The sequence below is a fragment of the Adiantum capillus-veneris genome, chromosome 28, assembly GCF_014529385.1.
Source record: "Adiantum capillus-veneris isolate H3 chromosome 28, ASM1452938v2, whole genome shotgun sequence".
In the NCBI taxonomy this organism is placed as follows: Eukaryota; Viridiplantae; Streptophyta; class Polypodiopsida; order Polypodiales; family Pteridaceae; genus Adiantum; species Adiantum capillus-veneris.
In genome coordinates this window covers 43,615,607-43,634,596 of record NC_140958.1, presented here as the reverse complement: position 1 = coordinate 43,634,596, position 18,990 = coordinate 43,615,607, and the positions used below count along the sequence as shown (strand labels likewise).

The 18,990-nt window shown below is 40.1% G+C and overlaps 2 pseudogenes; both read left to right on the top strand.

Annotated features, from left to right (window-relative positions):
- The first annotated feature begins 14,278 nt into the window (after positions 1–14,278).
- LOC147420345 (uncharacterized) lies at positions 14,279–15,272 on the top strand (annotated as a pseudogene).
- Positions 15,273–16,592: 1,320 nt separating this feature from the next.
- LOC147420344 (uncharacterized) lies at positions 16,593–18,243 on the top strand (annotated as a pseudogene).
- Positions 18,244–18,990: the final 747 nt, after the last annotated feature.

Sequence of the window (18,990 nt, the reverse complement as noted above, 5' to 3'; positions counted from 1 at the left end):
TCTTCAATAGGAGGTAAGATCACATTCTTTTCTTTCTCGTGCTATTCATGGGGTTACTCATCCTATTAGCCTCGTTGGCCTCTCGGATTTTCTTCCACAGATCATCTAGACCGTTATCGTCCTTACCCATTTCTGCCAATATTTTAGGCTGGAACCCGTCACTTGCCCCATCAGTGGTATTTGGCACTACGATAGGCTCTCCTCTGGAATCATAATCATTAGTGAGTCTTTCCTTTGTTTCTTCATGTTTCTCTAATGTTGGTTGGATAGGGGTTGGAGCTGGTGCGTCATGACAATTTGCCAATTTACCCAATGGGTCTTCCATCAATGATTGAGCCATCTCGATCATCTTTTTACACATATCCAACCTCTGTTTTTCTATTTCTGCATATGGATAAGTCATCCACCTTTGCTCCTGGGTTTGGTTCATTTTAAGTCGAGCTTCATAAGCTTTTCGCAGTGCATTCAACTGCTCGTTTACCTTGTCTACCAGTACAAATCCTCCTGATCCTGCACTTTTGGGCTCTGCTATTTCCTTGGGTGTTATGGCTGCTGTGGTGTGTGAGCTTAAGCTAGCTAGATCCTCTAACCGCTCCAATCTGTTCTTTGTATGTTTCAACTCCTCGGATAGGGCTGTTTGCTCCAGTTCTTTCCTGGCCTTCCTACGCGCCTTTCTAGCTTTCCAAGTGTTTCTCTGATTTTTCGTTTCTGAACTTTGGGCATCGGTTTTTGGTTCTTCAACTATGGGTTCGCTCGTCCTTCTTTGGGCTTGGGCTCGTGTTACCGCCTGAATAGGTATGATTGTTTCATTTTTCGATCCTCCACTGGAGGGTACTGTTTCTAACATGTTCAAGGTGGTTTTTGCTCCTTTGCACGGGTTTTTAGGGAAATCGGGAATCAAATGAGTAATTCCACATTCTGGGCAATACACATTGACTCTAATGATTTCATCATGAGGACAGTCTCTCAGCCAATGGTCTCCTCCACACTTGTAACAGGGTCCCTTGGGTTGTTGAGGTGCTCCTTGAGCCCCTCTTTGCTGGTAAGCCTGTCTCTGTCCGTCCATGCCTCCATTGGCTATGAACATCAGTGTTCGTTCATCTAAGCTATATCTTCCTTCTCCTACAGCCTGTGCAGCAGTTGGTGGTCCTTGATTCCCTATCATGCTCCATGGTTCTAGTGTCGAGGGTTCTTCCGGTGGATAATAGACAGGGTTTGCCACATATCCATTGGGATCTTCATAATATGCATGCATAGGCACCAAAGCCTTTTCTTATGATTCAGTTACCGTTGGTGTGTATCTAATACCAATTGGTCGTAATCCTGGTAGGGGTGGTTATTGCCCCAACACCGGTTGTGGTCTTTCTACACCTACAGGTCCTGGTAAGTTGCCTGCTTGATATCTGGGCATCGGTGGAACTTGAGGGGAAGCTACTGGAGCGTAAGGTCTCTTCCTCACATATCCCTTGTTATAGTAACATTCCTTGGTCCCATGGTTTGTCCATTTTTGTTCAATAGCACACCACTTGGGCTGTTTAGCCTGGGGTTTGGCGTACAAGTTGATCTTTTTTAGCACTTCATCTACGAGCTGCTCCTGGTTTACCGCCATTTCGCCTTTCCGTGCTGTCTTGGAGGACTTGCTTCCACTTTGCTGTGAAGATGAATCGTCATCAAGGTCCTTGAACTCCCCTTCTTTGTAGACCGCACAATTGTCCACAAGGTACAGAGCCTCCTTGGTCAACTCATTCAACGTCGTGCTCCTCTTCATATGTAAGTCTTTCTGGAGATCTGCATTCCTTAGTCCTTGGATGAATATCAGCATAAGTCTGGACTGAGTTGGCAGTTCTTCAACAGGACAGAACTTAACATATCTTTTTAGTCTTAGGGATGCCTTTCGTACAGATTCTCCATCTTTCTGTTTGAATTTATGGATTTGTGAGACGGTATTATGAGCTATTCCTCTTTGAGAGAATTCCTCAATAAACTTGTCAAACACTTCCTCCATCGACTCAAAGTTTCTACGCTCCACAGAGTCAAACCAAGTTGCAGCATCATCCTCTAGGGTTAGTCCAAACCTTGCGAATTGGGTTGGAAAATCTAACACCTCTTCGGCTCTAATTACACGCACAAAGGCTGCTACATGATCTCTTGGGTCTCTGTTTCCTGTGTATTTCTTGTTTACCCATTTTTGCACTTGAGAAGGTCTAATTCTGCCATGGTCTACAAACCTCATCATTGGATCACCCTGTCCCAGTCGATACACCTCCTCGGGCCTTCTGTAATAGGCTGGTTCCTCTCCCAATGGTGCTCCTAAGCCATAATTTCTAACGGTTCTTGATGGAGGTGGTTCTTCTCTTCGAACTCGTTCCATGGGTGGTCCTCCAGACTCTGTCGACCCTTGTGTCTTTGGCTTACTCTCTGCTTGATACCTTGAATATTGTGGTGGTTCTTGCAAATCCCTGAGCCCTCGTGCGGCTTGATAACCATCTCGGTTTCGGTCTGGTTCCATTGTTGCACTCTGTTGAAGCCATGCCTTCAATGATGGCTGGTTTGCTGGTTGGTCTTGGTTGTTGAATGCTTGCGGTCGGGTGGAATGAGAGGTAGTGTCATACTAATCTGAAAATGGATTTGTTGACTTACTTGGGGTGTGGGCAGCTCTCGGCATTTCCTCAGGGGCATATGCTGATGCTCCTAGACCTGTTGCTCTTTCTACTTCCTCTGGGAGAATACGTTGGTATCCTCGCCCGTATCTATCAACGAAAACTATGCCCTTCCCCGTAGCAGTTTCATAAGAGAATAATTAAAGAACCTTGTCTTTGCTTAGTTTGTTTACGTATGGTTCTTTGCTGCGAAAGTAAGAAACAATAACCTCACTCTCCTGTTTGTAGATTCCCACATTCTCGGTATAAGTTGGAATCCTGGTTGTTTTCTTATCATACATAAAAATAGCTCCGGGCCGATCAATGTTTGGTGGTGGTTCTTGAGTTTCTGAAACCATTTTCCCTTTTGCCACGTTATCTCCATATCTGTTGTAATCTTCAGGGTTGCTAACTATTAAATAGTGGTTCCCCTTTCCGTAGGATGTCTTTTTGGCCCGTTTGACCCCAGATTTGTCCCATAGCTTCCCCTTGATGTCAGTATCCTAGTGGTATGCTTAGATTTTGATTTGGATGTCAAAAGTCCCAATCTTCAGTTGTTTTTGCTTTTTCAGTCAAAAGTGCTAAAGTCCACTTTGAACCCAATTTTCTTACCCAAATGAGGTGAAACCCCTTTCAGTCACTCAATATATCATGCAAGACACACTCATGCAACCAACTTATGGTTTTGGTGTCAAGTTAATATTTTGGCACTATTTGGGTAGGATGTCTAGCAATTTAAGTCTATCTGGCGTTATCCTGTCAAGATATGGCCAAATTTCCACTTTCCAGTTGAAATTAGGGTAAACCCTACCTTCTGAACACACTGGTCAACTCAAAATCCCAAAATTCCTCCCAGATTGTCCTGTAGACATCCTATGCGTAGGATGTCTATTGGCTTAAAATTAAAGTCTTTGCTGACAGGAATGCTCCTGATGCTCTGTAGATCTATCAGAAACACTCACAGTAACTTTTGGACTTCAATTAGGCTTTCGACCACACTTTTGCGTCTTTTACAAACTTGTAATGATTCTACCAAGCAAGTGTACATGCATGAAATGCTCTAGATCTGAATCATGATGTCCTACTTACTTTACTCCTACCTATCATGAAGAAATGGTGATAATGGTGTTTTTGGTTTCTTTTTGGCCTCTCCGGACTCTAAAGCTCTCCTCTCACCGCTTTTACCACTCCAACTCCTACTCTAGAACTCGACTACTACCTAAAACTACCTAAGTCTACCTCCTCTACCTAAGTCGAAGGATCTAGGCCAGACACACGATTCCTAGACTCCCTCTAAGACCTAGAGAGTCCTCCACCCTCTGATCCTATCTAAATGTAAATCGAGACTCTTGGCTAGCCAAAAATCCCAATCCTTAAGGATTAGTCTCGGTCACCTACCTAAGGTTTTCGTCCCCGGCAGCGGCGCCAATGTTGGACGGGTATGCCGCGACGGACGTCAGCACAGCGAGAACTCACCTAACAAGTAATGTCAGCTAAGGACGAAGCTCGACCTGCAGGCGCGTGGAAGCAAGCATAAGGTCTCAACCTACACTCGACCGACTCCTAACTAATTCCTACAGAGGTCTCTACCAATTGTCTAAGTCACAGCCTTCAAGAGTGCAAAAGAGGAAACTTCCTACAACGCTTGCTAGAGCCGAACACCCATCAAACACTTTCGAAACACCATAGAACTTGAAGGAGACCCTAATAATACCTATAGGCCACTCTCCCTAAGGTCTATGAACCAAAATTACGACCCAAAACACCCGGTGCAGAAACACGTAGGATGCCTGGCCAAAATCTGCAGGTCTTCAGTTTCGAAATCTGAAGTGCCTAATGTGTAGTTCTACTCAATGTGAACGCGTGGATATGCTGTAATGCGAAATCGGATAATGTATGCTCACCCCAATTATTGATGACGCTCGTAGAAGGAGCTCCCAAAGCCAGACCGTACGCGCGCAATGTTGGTATCGACGCGTAGCTCTAGTCGCGGGCAACACGCTGCACTTCTCCGCACTTGATTCCGACCACCGTAGCACACGTAGAGTCAAGAAGAAGCTCACACACTCTCTCTCGTACACAGTACGCTCATTCAGAGACTTCAAACTTGTTTTAAAATGACAAAAGGGTTTTTTTCATTAAGGTCAAAAAGTGGTATATATACCTTACAACTTCTCAAACCCTAAAGTTCCAAAATCAACCATCTACTCAATCTAAATATCAAAACTGGGATACAATCTGGAAACTTCTGTAAGTCCCAATATTTACAAGGTGAAAAATCAGGTTTTCCTCAATGAATGAATAATTACAAAAATAATAGTCCGCCGAGTAGTTAGATGCCGTGGGGTGTGTCCAGCTTCTAACAGATGATTGGACTAAATTAGAATTCAAAAGGATCATAAAGAAAGCATATGGATTCTTCTTGAGGGATGGCTACTTATGGAAACATCCTAAAAGAAGAGATGAGACTCCATTGCGAGTAGTATGTGATAAGCCTACTCGACTCAAAATTATCAAAGAGCTTCATGAAAGCCTATATGTTGGACATCCAGGTGTATGGGCTACTTTTTTCAAAGTGAAAGAAAGATATTGGCGGAAAGGCATGTATAAGGATGTAGTAGATTTTGTGGAGTATTGTGTCACATGCCAAATGTATTCCAATGTACACCATCGTGATGGATTGCATCCTACATACACTATCAATGGGTTGTTGATCTAGTCACAATGCCTTTATGACTTTGGAAATGAGGTACTTGGTACTTGCACAAGAAGACTTGACAAACCAAGGTGAAGGGCGTGTATTGAGGACAAAAACTACAGAAGCTGTTTGTAAATTTTTATTTGAAGATGTAATTTGCCAGTATGGTTGTGTGAGAAAGATAGTTACTGATAGAGGTGAGTTAGATGCAAATGAAGCATTAAGGGATTCCTTTACGAGAATTGGTATCAAGCTAGCCCTGACTTGTGCTTATAATCTAGAGGGAAATGGGAAAAGTTAAAGAGGACATCCTCCTATTGTCAAAGCTTTGGCTAAGGCATTCAAGGTAGAATGCGTGAATGGCCAAGTTTGCTACCATATGCTTTATCGGCTGACCGTACAACTCATAGCTCAGTGACTGGTTACATGCCTATTGAATTGATGTATGGTCAGAAGCCAGTCATGCCAATTGAGGATGTAGTTCCTACTTGGAACATGTTACCTTGGGAAGATGATGTAAGTAGGAAAAATCTACTTGCTTTGCACATAAAGAAATTGGAAAGAAGACAGAAAGACATAGAGATTGCAAAAGCTCGATTGAAGGATGCAAGATTAAACAATAAAGATAGGTTTGATAAAAGACATAGGCTTTGACAAAAGCCTATTGAAGAGGGTGATTGGGTCCTAATGTATGACAATAGCCTTGATAACCAGCACACAACACAAAGAAAATTTGAAAAAAGGTGGTTTGGTCCCTATGTTGTCAAACATGTGCATGGAAACGCTTCATATACTTTGAGGGAGCTCGATGGAATAGAGCTTAAAATTCCCATAGCAGACCAAAAAATCAAGATGTTCAAGAGGAGACATGATAATGATCCTTTTGAATCACAACAAGATGATGATGAATAACCTAATGACATTGCTACAATGAAGATGAAGAAGCAGAGGATGATCTTCTAGACGTTGCTGAAGATGAAAATGACATCCAAATATTTGTGGATCTTAATGAAGATTAAACCTACATAAGGAAAATGTTGGCACATGCCGGAGGATGTGCAGGTTCGGAGGGGGTGGATGTTGCACCGTGGCACGTACATAGTGTGAAATAGACATTCACCTCACTTTTTACACTTTCTCCATGCATGGAAAGAAAAGCAATAATGTACATATTGTGATATATGCTAAATCGGCTATTGCAGTCGCTATCCTATACATACCTATCGGCGGAATCGTGGCCCTAGATGTGGCGCTTTGTGTGATTTTCACTTGATGATATTGCTAATTTGGTTTGACAATGTATATACTCCAAGTGTTTCATGGTGGCATGCCTATAAAGACTGATGCGGACAAAAACTGTCAAAAATAGCACCTGACAAGGGTTGCTGCAAGATTGCATGAAAAGTGACCCAAAATGGTATATTGATGAAAAATGATGCATGTCTATGCATTTTATGCTTATGCAAGTGATCCCACAAATTTAGGGATTTTTTTGACTCTGTTTGGGATTTTTCGCATCAAAAATGGAAGTTTTCGGGTAGAAAATGAGTTGAAAATGGCCTAGTTTTGGTCCAAAATGAAAAAATGGCCTAAAACTTGACACATCAGCTGAGAATGCCGTGGATAAGAGAGAGAGGGCTGCTTTTTATTAAAAAAACCTGCAATTTATCACTACTGTGCAATAGCTTCCATGGTTGCCCAATCTATGTGTAGGGTAGTCCCGCCTCTTCGTAATCTTGTATTTGAGCCTGTGAGGGAGTAAAAAAGGGTTTCCCCTTATCAAAATGGTGTGTGGGATTCACTTTAGTAGCTCTTAAATCTCATCAAATTCATAAAATGGTCAGCATGAAGGTGGAAGCTCGTGTTTTCCTTCTAGCTGTTTGATGCTACGACTATGTAATTGGGAGCGAGGCTACATGATACCATGAAAGAGGTTTGGGTTTTGATTGAAAGTTGTGCTTCCATGAGAGTTGAAGTTTCATGGCTGAAATTTTGCTATTTTCAATTGATCTTTTAAAGTAAAATTGGATGTGAATTGTCGAACCTTTCATCACGAACTCTCCTATGAAAACAAGCAAACCCCAAGCATAATAGGGGAGAGGGTTTGTGACTATCCTGTCAAGAATGCTCTTAATTTTTGTTTCATCTTTAGAAAGAGGGTTGGTGATTCTCCACAAATGATTTTTCACAAAGTGTTTGTGACTCTCATCACAAACTCTCACAGCCTGAGGTTTTGCACCCTTCAACTAGACTGCACACATTCTGACAACGTGCATTTGCTAAGTGGGGTAGACTTTGTGGGTAGGATACAAACACCGGCATACAAAACTCACGCACAATATATTATTGTGGCCACAGATTACTTGACCAAATGGACTGAGGCACGGGCCACTAGGAAGGATGATTCTAGAACTACCGCTGCGTTCCTGTATGAATGCATATTCACTAGGTACAAACTTCCTTATGAGCTTGTAAGTGATCGTGGATTGCATTTCCTCAATGAGGTAATAGAACACCTACTAGACGAGTTTATGGTAGTCCATAACAAATCTGCACCCTAAACCTCAAGCAAATGGTCAAGCAGAACATACAAACAAAATCGTGAGCTATGTACTAACTAAGATAGTTAGTTCGGGTAGAACGGAATGGGAAATGCATCTTCATTCAACCTGTGGGCTTATTAAGTTTCATTCAAAACAACCTTGAACACAACTCCTTTTAATTTGTTATATGGCTTGGTTGCAATATTGCCAATGGTGTTCTTACTACCCACTCCCAGAGTTGCACGTGAGTTGGAATGGAACAGGCACGAGTGCTCAGAACGACTCGAGGACTTAGAACGATTCTATGAACAATGATTAGCGGCCATTGCCCGTATATATGCACAGAAAAAAAAACACAAGAAGTTCTTTGACTCACATTTGCTAGCCAAAGTTTTCAAAGTAGGGAATTTGGTTCCAGTGTACTCGTTGAAGCAACATATACGCGAGCTCAAAAAGAAAGGACATGTTCCTTTTGTCATTGAAGATGTTTCACCGAGTGGTGCAGTCAAACTAGACACCTTAGATGGAAAAGTCATGGAAAATTGGATTAGTGGATGTCGACTCCACAAATACAACCTTCCCTTGATTAATGATATTTTGCAAAGAATGCATGCAGTAAAGGAAAGAAAGCTAAAATGATAGTAGGTAATCGACGAAGCCCAAGAAGAGGTGCACATTCATCTTCTGAAGAGGAAAGCCGCAAGACAATCGATTCCTCAAGATATACCACTCATCGATGCTCTCCAAATTCAACCCCTAGCAAAGGATGAGGTCAAGACAAATGATGAGTGGATGGATGGTCTTGATATGAGAATCACCATGAATCTGAAAAAGGATTACAAAGTAAATGCTTTAGCAGATATAGGAGCCCAAGTCAATGCAATCAATTATTCTACTGATTGCAAAGCAACTACTCAACCACTTGAATCAAAGAAGCAGGAGTCATGGGACACGCTGCAATTGCGGCCTCACTAAAGACTTCTTCTCATCAACCTATCATGCAGGGAACTAGGCAAATAGGGTGTCATAATAATCAATATCTAATTCTCCTAAATGATTTTCTCATGTTAAACTGATCATTTAATATGGGGAAGTGACAGGGGAGAAAAAGCTAGAATATTGGTTAAGCTAGCAGACCGACCACAGTAGGGATCCAAAGGAGGCCGGAGAATAGGGATCCAAAGGGGGGGCCATCTGCAAAAGAGCAATGTGCAACAATGGGCTTAAAATGCCCTAAGGTTCAGCCCATTAGGACTTCCAAAATGCTAAGGTTCCAAAATTCAAAGGTTCTGTCCAAAGGTCAAACATTAGGGGAATTGGATGCTTTGCGTGTGTCACAAAAAGTCTTCATAATCCCTACATAGGTTTGACTTGCTCCGACGGTTTTGGATTCTTGACGTTGCTTGTTGGGGCTTTTTGATAGGGACGTCTCCTCTGGGACACATGTCAGCTCCCTAGCCCAGATGCCCACAAGCTGGTGTACTCAAATCCTATTGGATGGCCTTGGAGGTGGACCAATGAGAATTAGGCTAGAGTAAATCTAGCTTAATTAATTTAAAAATACTTAATAAAAGAACCAATAAGAATTAAGATCTCTAGAAGACTATTGGACAGTCTCCCAAGGGGTCTAATGAGCATTCAGTAGCCCAATGGCTTGCCTGATTCCTATTGGCCAGGAGGCAAAGGGGTCCAATGAATGTTTAGTTGCAATTATTAAATACCTAAAGCTCTCACAAAAGGGTAAAGGGGACACATGTTAGAAGGCTATCACTTATGCTGCTTAATTTCCATTGGCTAGGCCTGGGGAGGTCCAATAGGGCTGTAGCATGAGCATTTAGCAAGGGGCGTCGACCAAGAGAGAGAGGGGGCTGATTTTTGCAAGGCATTATCACACACACACACACTCACACTCACACAATCTCATATTGAAGCAAAGAAGACTCTCTCTCCTTCTCAAGCTTTAATGGAAAGCTTACCACCTACTCCAAGCTTGTGAGAAGGGAGGCCTACACCAACAACTCTTGGCTTTGTGATGCAAATCCAACCAAGAGCCAAGATTCGATGCATGCTCATCTCCTCTACCATGCTAATTACTAAGCTAAGCTATGCTAATATGAGTGATTATGTGAGGAGATGTACATCTTTCTCATAAGAATACTCCTTCCTCTCATTCTACTCTCATACCCCACTAGCTCTCACAATCTTCGAAGGTGTGTGAGGTCTTGGGTCTGAGACCATGAGGGAATTGATGTTGTGTTTGATAAGTGTTTTGCTTAGTGCATGAAGTTTCCATCTTCATTGCACTAGCTAGTATTGAAGGAACACAAAGAATTGTATTGTAAAATGTCTCTCTTGATGGGAGAAACCATAATGCAAAGCCTTTTGGAGGGGGGACTGGCTCCATGCAAATCTGGTCCTCAATTGTTGTCAATTTCTTAATTTCTCTCTCTCTTTTGAAGTATTGTTCATGCTATCTAACTAGGTGTTATGCGTTTTGTTGCTCTCTCCACCCAAGCACTCTTGTTAATCTCATTAGGAATCTATTGTAATGAAATGCTCACTATGTTCATGCTATTTTCCGCTACACACAAGTTACTAGGCCATTAAATGTTACATAGGGATACCCAAAAGTCAGCTCATCTTCCGATCTCAGCAAATCTGGGTGCCTAAAATGATGTTAGAGACCACCAACAAGCATAAGGTGAACATATCGTACCCACATTATCAATAAAAACCGCAGTTACCAAAAAGAAGAAGTGGGTATGGTAACCAAAGCAAGAATGTGCAGCTAATATCATAATGCCGTGACTATCCGAAGCAAACAAATCAAAGTAGAGCCAAGAAAAATGACATATCGATGGGTACCAAAAACTCCACCGAAACTAAAGTCAACCTCATTTGAGTACAAATGGGTGCCAAAGAGTAAATCATCAGCAACAATGGTGACCCCAGATTCCATTACTCCTGCAACAACAACCACAAATCACACAATCCAAGAACACACTCGATTGCTACAAGCTTTACTCTTCAAGAGAGTTCAAACACAGGATATCTTGCCATCAGAAACCCTTGATGTGGTGCTTGTACACAATTAATGGCTAATGATATTACACCCATCACCAAGGAAGGTGACTATTTGAGAGAGAGAGAGGGAGGGAGGGAAAGAAAGAATAATCATGCACACGGTTTTAGGCAAGTGAGACTCTTCAATTCATCTCCTCTACATTGTTTGGCTTCCATATCCTTGAATGTCTTTTCACATTTTGTCTCCTCCCTCACACTCAAATTTTCACATCCGGAAGTCCATTCATTTTCAATATGAGATCTCAGATTTTCTACTAAATTTTCTAGCCTTTTGTCATTCACTTCTAAAAAATCTCCAGTAAAATGAATTGGGGGTACCTAATGCCTATGATCTTTCCTTTTAGTTTTTAAAATTTTTCTTCCTTCTTGTTTTGGGGATGGGAGGGTGTGTGAAAAAGAAAACGAGAAGAGTGGTTTGGACTCAATTGAAAATAGGGAAGAAGGGAGAGTAGAACATCCTCTACTACACATGTGAAGCCTAAGGAACATTCTCATTGGTTGTAGATTTTAGCTATATTGATGGCCCTTCCAGCTTGGTAACCTCTACTATACATAAGGAGTATAAGGAACCTCCTCATTGGTTCTAGATTTAAGCTATATTGAAGGCCCTTCCATCTTGGTAACCTCCACTACGCATGTGAAGCTTGAGGCACCTTCTCATTGGGCTCAACTTGTAAAGCCTAAGGAATCTTTGGCATAAAGATTCCTATTTGATACATACTACTTTCCATGGTTAAGCTTTGTTGGCTCGTGTCAAGTCACTTGTAACTCAAACACAACATTGAATTATGCTTCCATGGCATAGTGGTAGGAGATTCCCTCCACACATGTCCACTGAACTTCGTTTCCATACCTTTACTTTTTGGTCCATCAATAGAAGGTGGAAACTCAAACAAAATATTTCCATCATATCTTCGTGGTAGCTCAGTAGCCTGTTGAACTGAAGATACCGACTTAAATGCAATGTTGAGGACATTATGTGAAGGCAACTTGGTAATAAGGTCAACAATGCTGTGAGGAGAACCTGTAGATTGTGGTTGAGATCCAGAGACAAAGAATCTCTTTCTAAACATAATATCTAGATGATATTCTAGCCCATTAAGACCAACAGTGCTTTGAACCCCAAACTATAGCTCAGTACCATCCATCTCATTGACCTGATGATGCAGTTCTATTGTGCTTTCCAACAAATTGAAGTAAGAAGATAGGTACGAGATAGAGAGAATAGCAACACCATTAGTACATTCAATATTTAGTATTAAACCCTTGGAATCTTCAATCGTCGCCATTAGACAATCCTCGACCATTCTACAATGTTAGCAATGGAGCCAACCAAGTGTCAAGAACATGTTTGAATTCTAAATAGAGGAACACGTAAAGTTAACAAGTAAATTATTGAAGTGAATGGCTTTAAATAAGCACAAATGATTAAATATCTAGCTTGATTTTTTAAATTATGAAACAAAATATCGTACTTGATGTTTTAAATTATGAAATGGAGACCTTATTCCAAATATACACGTGTTTATAAAAGAATAATGATATTTTGGATTGGGGCGCATGAATCAAAGGATAAACTGCATCTTAATATGGTAATACAGTGCAAAGCGTAGCGCTCATTGAATCTTCCAGCTTTATTTCTTATCTGTGAACTAAAGAGGAACAATTCTTTATCTGAGAAAACAGGGAGGCTCCATCGTGTGCTCTTCATCCATGCCTTGGTGTGCTCTTCATCATTGCCCTGCCATTTTGCCAGCGAAATTGATAAAGTAAGATCATTCCATCTACTCCAGTCTGTGCAAGACTAAGATTGAAAGTCGTATTTTGCCAGCGAAATTAAGCGGACCGATATTATGGCATGCAAGGGAGTAAATGCATGGCCGGTATTAACGCAAGTCATGATTAATCGCATGGCATGCAAGGGATTTTACAGAGGTATTAACTCAAGGCAGATATTAATGTAGGACTGCTGGTATGATAACTTGCAGGGCATGCAGGTAGTGCATTATCAACACAAAATTTTAAAGCTTACTTGGGAGTCTTTTGCCAGCAAAATAGGATGGTCTTTCTGTGATTAAACACAAGGCTATTGGTATGATTGCGGATTGGGCTATTAATGCAGGCTTCAGATAACTTGCAGGGCATGGTAGTGCATGTTCAACGCGGACTATTAGAGCTGATTTGCTAGTATTTCACCAGAAAATAGGGTGGAATTTCTGTGATTTCGGTTGAGGTAGAGATCCTCCTCAATGAAGGGTTCCAGTCTGTGCATCAATCCAAGAGACTTTCGCTAGCGAACTAGGGGAATATGACCTAGAAGGGGTTCCAGGGCTTGTGTTAATGCAAGAGAATTTTGCCAGCGAAATAGATGAATATGTAACATGTCTGAGAGAATTTCACCAATGAAATTCAAATGTATTGCAATTTTATATTCTCTCAACAAAATTAAGGAGTATTGTTCAGCGTGCATTCCCTACGCATGTGCAGATTTTGCTAATTGAGGAGTATTGCGTATTATCAAATTTACAGATCAGGGACAATTTCACTAGCAAAATTGAATGTCAGCGTTTTTTAATGATACTTCATTTTTTTCAAAGATTCCTGACGTTTTCATGATCCTTATGACGGGTTTCTATGATCCTTTCCATTTTTGTATGTACATTAAATGAATGCGAGCCCTACTGTATTTTTGTGTAGGTATGCATAATAGGAGGAAGGTGAGTCCATAGCAAGATGAACCGTAGAATGTGAGGTTGATAGCCAGCTTGGTGTAAATCCGGCTTGATGGGTATACAATTGGCATAATTTTGCCAGCACAAAATTGTGCATTAACCATGCATCAACAATGATCAATGCACCATTTACTAAATCGATATGAGCAGTATTGATGTGTCTATATTATGTGCATCACCTTATATTCACGAATGTAAATATATTAATATGTATTCACCATTGAGCCAGATTGGTGAGTATATTCCTAGGCCAACTGATATATCCTCCATAAGCTCACCACTATAATTTCGCCAGCGAAATTATTATGCACAAGCGGATGTTGTCTGGTATATGAGGATGTTGGCTTGTCTCAAATTATAATTGTCTAGGTTTCAATTTATATCTATGTTTTCCGTGTTGTCTGATATTTGTGGATGTTGTCTTGTTTCAAGTTATAATTGTCTCAGGTTTCAATATATGTGTTTATTGCAAAATATATCTAATGGCAAGTGCTCTGTAATTTTAATGTCAGAGTTGGGATCTATGTTTCTCTGATTACTTTTCTTTGATCATTGAATATTTGCCTTTTGTCGGTCAGTAGAATGACCCATGCAGGTGGCCAAAGAAAGGCAAAGCAGGTTGCAAGTTCGAGTTCTCAACCCAGGTCTAAGAAGGCTTCAAAATGTGCGACAAGCATTAGTTCAAAGAAAGAGCCTCAGCTTGAGGAGGTGGCTCCTATGGAACTTGAGGGTGAGACCCAATTCCAAGAAGTGGAGAATATTGTTCAGGATGCTGATAATGAGCTCTAGGCTGTGGACGATGACATTGAGCAAAAAATGGATGAGCATGTGCCAGCTATCATTGACAAACCATTGGGATCCAACATTTTAAAGGCTATTACAATACATAGGGGTAAGGTAGTCCCTGAAGTACCCTCGTGTCATTGTTTAATTAACACTAGGGTTTGAGAGTTGAGACTAGACCTCTCAAATTTGAAAAGAGCTTTAATCCACGAAGGATATGTTCCCATCAAAGGTTTGTTTATTCTATCTCTACATGTTCCTGATGGCACAACTAAACTAGAGGATGCCAAGATCAAGTCCACATGGGATAAGCATTGGGTTGCTGTCAATGAGGAGTTTGGGAGAGACATTGTGGAAGACCCAGTCTGGTCGTGCTTGTCCGGAAAGATGTTTTATGTTTGAGAAGGCAACCATAGAACTGCATCATGGATGGAAGTTATTAAAGAGGTTTGGTCAAGAGATAAGGAAAGAAATGTTAGAATCAGAGCTGAGTTCATTGATCCCAAGACAAAGCATGAAGTCAAACTCTTGGAAGCTCTTCAGAGATTCAATCTGTGAGTTGGACTTTGCTTTATAAAGTTTTCTTTCAAAACCAATTGTTCTCTTTTTCAATCGTTAATTCTTTTGGCAGAATGAATGAGAATGCCATTGTTCTCAGAAGATTGCGAGACTATTTGCAATACACTAGCACTCTTTGCTCTTGTGATGTGGATGATTTTATGGAGGATTTTACACCGGCAGAGAAAATGGCTATTGAAAAAGCACGTGTAGCAGAGGCTTTAGGAGGTCGTAAAGTTTGATATCCTCTTACACAATCCCTACTCGCTGGAATGGTTTTCTCTGTGAGTGTGTATGCTACTTCATTTGATATTCTTGTAACTTCAATATATTTATCCTATTCCGATGTATTTTCTCTTTGCCTGTTAGGCAAGCTACAAAAGAAATGTGGAAAAGGACACGAAAAAGATCCCAAGTGGTCTACCCAAAGAAGAGTGAGAGCATAAGCTCATGTTATAAGAAAAGTCATAGAGTGAGTTTTTGAAAGAATTGCTATCTAATGCTTGTGTGTATGGCATTTGTAGTGCTCCCAGTGCTTGTGTGTATGAAATTTGTACTACTCTTGTATTAATTGACGTTGACCACTTACTTGCAGATGTTGTGTATCATCAATCCACACTTGGGAAAGCCTTGGCTTGATGTGCTTTGGGGATTGGAAATGTTTGAAGCCTCCAAAAATATCACATTGGATAAATTATATCAAGTTTCAATTGTAGCATGCTCTCAAGAGAAGAAGATTTGTATGCTTGCTTTTGGTCGGTGTCGATGATAATTTAAATAGATCTTATGGTATTCTTGGAGGTGACCATGAGTTCATAAGATGGTGTGCAAAAGAGGTATGGATGGAGCAACTTCTGACAAAAGCCTCTTGAATGCTCTCACAAAGTGGTGGAGAAAAATATTGGAGGAGAGCTCTTGACTTTGCCAGAGTATCCGACATTGAACGAGTACTTACAATGATATTTTATTCCAATATAGAGATACCCTTTTTGAGCCTCTCTCAAAGGAAATGACGGTGGAAAGTCCTACAATAAAGCAAGTTGATTTACCAAATGCTACTCGAAGAGTGGTTTACAAGTATCTAAAATCGATCTCTTTCTTAACGATAGGTGATAATTTGTTATATCTTGCTTAATTTTGATTGTAACAATCTATTGTGAAGGTTTCTCTTATCCTTGTTGAGTAGCAAGAAGATATACACTCTCCCTCATATTTGTAAAGCATGGCCAATGTTGGCGCTTCCATCATTTTGCATGTATACTTATACTATTTTCAAAGAGGATAGGAAATCCTTAGGTGCATTTCTTCTTAGTGATTGGGAAAGAAAGCATTGTCCATGGTAGGTTGATATGAAGAAAGGATGTTGTATTGAGGAGGAAAGTGAAGCATATGCGAGGCATCAAGAAGGAGAGTGTAGATCACACTCAGGGTCAATTGGAAATATGAATGAAGATACATTGAGACAGGTGCAAGAGTAATAAAGAAGTATTTTAGAAGCTGAGAAACTTCAAAGAAGTATTTTAGAAGCCGAGAAACTTCAACTGGAAAAGACAGGATGACCAAAGGTTACTGTTGTGCAGACACACAAGGTATAGAGTCTCACATTGCATGCATATTTTTTGTTGTTCATTGTTTTGTAAATAAATGTAGGGAAACAATGTGTTGATGTCGATATTACACATGTTGAGAAGAGAAAGAAGATCTTCACCACTGACATGATATACTTGCCAATTCAATCATTCTCTCAACTCTCTCATCGTGCATCTAAGGAGAGTGTGGCAGTTCTAGAATCTGACTACATAATCTTGGGTAAGCACATACTTGCGGGAAAGCTTGGTGGGGACTTTGAAAAGATACGGTCATTTTTTCTAAAGGTTGGTGGTGAGAGAAGGAAACGACACAAGAAGACTTGCGCTTGGAGTCTTGATTTATGTGTTGTTGACCTACAAACTGGATCTATGATTCCAGGTAATGTTTTGCTAGTTAGGGAGTACTAAATCACAAAGTTGATTAATATTAGTGTGTATTCTTGATATCTTTCTTGTATACCTGATTGTAGGGTATGAAGCTATGCCTTATTGGAATTATATCTTTGATGATCATGTACTCTACTCATTGGGCATTGTGGCAGCTTGTATGGATGATGGTTGATGGACACTTGTTATGTGCTCCACATCATCTCTCCGCATTGTTGAGCGTATGGCCTCAAAAGTGCTGATAGAGATTCATCTTTGATGGTTGGCTGAGACTATAGAGCCATATGCTTACACTGGAAAGAGTGATTTTGTGCTGAAGGTGAGTTCCAACAAAAATTGCATATTATCCTCTTCACATTAAATAGAGATTTTTGTAAATGTTGCATTGAGATTTAATGTTTTAATATTAAATGATATTTATCTTTTTTTTTTTTTAGGAGAATACATTTCATGTGCTGCTTTTAAAAAGACCCAAAACATTTTTCTTCCATCATCTCAACGCTCCAAACAAGCAGGCAATATTGGAAGTTGGCAAGGAGGAATTGAGAAAAGTCTTGTTTTCATGCTCATGTTTGTGGAGTTTCTAACTACCTCAAATAGCACTGTCTTGGAGCTTGGATCAGGAACGGGACCAGTTTTGAGAGCATATCTACATACAGGAAGGTGGCATCTTGGAATGGAGAATGATCATTCCATTATTAATAATCATCTTCGACCTTTGATAGCTTCTTACTTTGTGGATGTGGAAGCCTCCTCCTCATATGTACCAGTAGAGGATGATGATATGGGGACTTTGACTTTCAAGTGCTCACTAAAAAAAATATTGTAGTCTCCTTAATAATTTTTTACATTATTGAGATATAGCTTTAGAAATAGGTCTTTGCCATGTTATGCTGCAGATATGGCAAGATTCATGTGCCATAGAGATGACAATTTTGATCAGCCATTGGTGGAAAAGCAAAGATCACGATCAGTTTTTATTGATGATCTTGCTTTGCTTAGCAATGATACTACAAGTAGCTAAGCTTTATAGACCTTAATTTTTTGTATTGCTAATATTTGGTATTGGACATTATGGTTAGATTTGACATGATTTTCTATTTGACATTATGGTTTGCATCAAATATGGACATATTCTCTTTGATTAAATGCATGGTTGTGTTTTGTTATTGTACATTGTAGGTGCATTTGGAATTGCTCTTTTTATTTCATATAATAGCAAGTAAATGATTATTGTTATATTTGGATATATTGATTTTTAATATCTACATATTTATGTTTGGTAATGATACTACTACTTATATTTGGCCTTATAATTATGTGTCTCCACTTGCTCATGCTAGCTTTGATTGGACATATGACATAGCTATGATTTTTTTTTTAGAATTTCATATTGTTGACAAACATCATTTGGACATATTTACAACATCATAATTATTATAATTAGTTTATTTGGACATGTTAGCATCATCATAATTGGCATAATTATTAGTGCATTTGGACATGATTTCAAGAAGCATAAATAATAGAAATAAAATATTCCCATTTTTATATTATAAAAAATCTTCTAGTGTTATCTTCACATTTCACATAAAATATCCAATTATACAATAATGTATCTACACAGTAGGTAGTAGTAGCTGCTTTTTATTCTGAAAGGACGAATCATTGTTAGATGCTCACTTTCTTTACACCCTTCTATCTCTATGCATCTCTCTCTCTCTCTCTCTCTCTCTCTCTCTCTCTCTCTCTCTCTCTCTCTCTCTCTCTCTCTCTGTGTGTGTGTGTGTGTGTGTGTGTGTGTGTGTGTGTGTGTGTGTGTGTGTGTGTGCATCTCTATTGAGATGGTCCATAGCCTTCGAGTGATCACAACAGTGGGTATTGCTAGGGGCAGCTAAGGCGGAGGCCCCACAAGTCTTATGTAGGTTATAGGGTGGAGTAGTAGTGGTGGGTAAAGAAACCAAATTTTCTAACATA